We start from the raw sequence: 2,969 nt of genomic DNA, 5'->3' as shown, positions 1-2,969 counted from the left end.
TCTCGAGGGGTTGCTTGGTTAATGACCCTTTTAGCTCGGAATCAAAGGGGAGCCCAAATTTAAATGTACTCACGACCACCTCTTCGTCATTTCCCCCGATCTCATTGTATAACTCCCAATACCTATCAAAATAAGCTCGCAGAGTATCTCCATCTCCCATGGTCATGGACAACAAGGCATCATTAGGCTGTGACACTTAGCTACATGTCACGAATCTGGCCCCAAAAACTTGGATCGATTCTTCAAAGTTGCGGATGGAGCCCTTCTCTAGCCCATTAAACTATCACATCGCTATAGGACCGAGGCTGGAAGGGAATACCTTGCACATTGGTTCATCGTTTCGGGAGTAAAGGGCCATTAGCTGGGTGAAATGATTCAAGTGCTCCACAGGATCCGTTTTCCCGTTATAGTTGGTGAATGAAAGGGGGTGAAGTGACATGGCACCTCAGTTTTCTCGATCTCCTCAAAAAAAGGGGATTGCGATATCCTCATTAATGCTCGGCTCATTGCATCAAAAGCCATATTAGGATGGCCTTCTACATCCCTCCTCGGGGACCTTTGATTCTTATCCCTTGTCATAACTGACCTATCCATGGACAATTGAGACGAACTTCGTTGGGGTGCTCTTTTCACATGGCTACTCCCACTCCCTGAACTGTCCTCATAATGATGCCTTTCAATAGGCCTTCCTCGGCGTCTCCTCTTGGCTTCAAATTCTATCTCTCTCACTTGAGCACGTAAGTCCTCTAATTCCTAGTTCTTATCACTCTCGTACGACTCTTTCGGTCTATATGAGACAAACCAATTCCCCCTTGGATGACATTGCATGTGAGTCATTCTGCACATCCAAGTCGTTTTAAAGGTAGCGCTCCCTTCTACATCCCTCTTGTACTAGCTTGAGGGTGTGAGATAAACCCTCAAGCAATTGTCCCTCAACCCTACTAAACCTTCACTTGTATGTCGCTCTTCCATAAAGCTCCTGTCGTTTACACTCCTAGATCTTCAGCTTGGTGGGCTTTCCCATAGAGCCAATTGTGGTGGCATTTTCCCAACAACCTTGGACTTTTGTCGGGCTTAAGCCCTCATTTTATTTGTATCTTAGGTTGGGTTTAGCTCACAATGGGAGATCTTTGAAGCTCTTTGAGCTATGATGGACCACACCCTAGTTTTATTTTTCTATTGGACTACCTTGATTTGAGCCTAGCTAAGGAGGCTTTCGAATAGCTGAGCTTCCCTTCTGAAATCTGAGCAAGACCTATGTACCTAAGATTGTGTTCTCACCTTTCTCTCATGTATCACTCTCCCAATTTTTGTTCTAACCCTTGATCTTTGCCCCTCTCTTCTAATTTATACCCTTGTTTCAGTGGGTCAGTCATAATGGGGGAATATTCAGTTTGACAGTGGGACCCTCCACCCTTGAGGCTTAAGTGGTTTCTTAAGTTTTGTCCACTATTCCATTGTGTCATGTCACGTATCAGAGTGGGGCCCCATTTCCTGCCGTTGAGGTGACACTCTAATAACTTGTGCTCAACGCCTGATCTAGTGTTCAACGGGCGAATTCCCCCAAGGCACTGCTTTACATCCTCGGCTCACATGGATGCTTGTTGGAAAGTTTCATGGAGGTGGGCTCCCTCACCTAGGACGCTTCACCATTCACTTGGCTAGCATGGGCCTATCTTAGGCCGAGACAATCCCAAAATGAGCCTAAATTGTTCTAGGGATGGGCCTACTCTTCTCCACTCACAATCATAAACCCGCATAACACACACTCAATCAATATTCAATCAAATATGAGACATCACAAAGGGTCTTCTATTTGGGGGATGTACTGATGGAATATGTCCCATCCCTCTATCTTCTAGACTAGAGTGGTACCTCTGGGTCTACTACCTTTTATCTCCACTATTCAATATGGTCAATCATCATTTAATGTGATAGGTGCTAGTTTGGAATGCATTAATAAACCAATTTATTGTTTATTTTTCTTACCATTTGTGAGTCCCACATAAGTTACTTATTTTATTTAACTTTTACCATTTATTTTTTATCTATAGTATTTTCAGTAAAAATTTATTCCCGAACTTGCTGGACCACTATCTCCTCTTACCTGAGTTTAGTGTAGTGGACTTGGACCAAATGAACGAGCATGTTGTTTACTAGAAGAATCAACCGTGCCGTCAGCGTGCTTGACAGGTGGGCAAGATATTGGAGTGTTAAACGTGAACGTAATAAATTAATTGAGCTTATGTTCAATGTTCCTCTTTGGTTGGTTATGGAGTGGTGAATCTCATATTCTCTCTCTCTATTTTTTTGTGTTTTTTGGCGATCAAGTATCATATTCTCTTTGGTTCCTAAGACATAGAAAGTGAGGAAGCACAATCAAATCTCACATTCTCTTTGGTTTCTAATGTTTAAAGATATTTATATTTCAAGGGAAACCAGCAAAGCATGAAAACTGGCAGATTCTTGAGAGTTTCATTTTCTTCTTTATTGTTTTAGCAACCAATGTACAAATGAAGCTTTGTTATGTTTTCTTGTTTTTGTCTTTCTTTTTTTTTTTTGGAAAAAAGATGGAAGCTTTGTTTAGCTGCAAATGAAAAGGATGAAGACTAGATCCTCCTCTACTCAAATGCTAGGCAATCTTTTTAGAAAGGGGTTTGAGGTATCTATAATCTTGGGTGAAAAAGAACTTGGGTGGAAGAATAAAATGGAGTGGTCCAATGGAATCCGCGTCCCACCCTCAATGAAGGTTGTTCAACCTTCATGTCGCCAACGCTCTTTCAACCAATGAATTTTTGTGACGACAAAAATCATGTGGAGGTGCATGTGTAGGTGTAGCCTTTAAAAAAAAGTTAAAGTTAGCACTTTGAAATATTGAACCATAAAAGTATGACAAAACAAATCCTTCAAACAGTCCTATCGAGAAAACCCCAACAATCACGTGTCAAATTCGCATATACTACTTCTAC

This window comes from Quercus robur, chromosome 4 (genome assembly GCF_932294415.1).
Source record: "Quercus robur chromosome 4, dhQueRobu3.1, whole genome shotgun sequence".
NCBI classification, from domain to species: domain Eukaryota; kingdom Viridiplantae; phylum Streptophyta; class Magnoliopsida; order Fagales; family Fagaceae; genus Quercus; species Quercus robur.
This window is presented reverse-complemented; position numbering follows the sequence as displayed.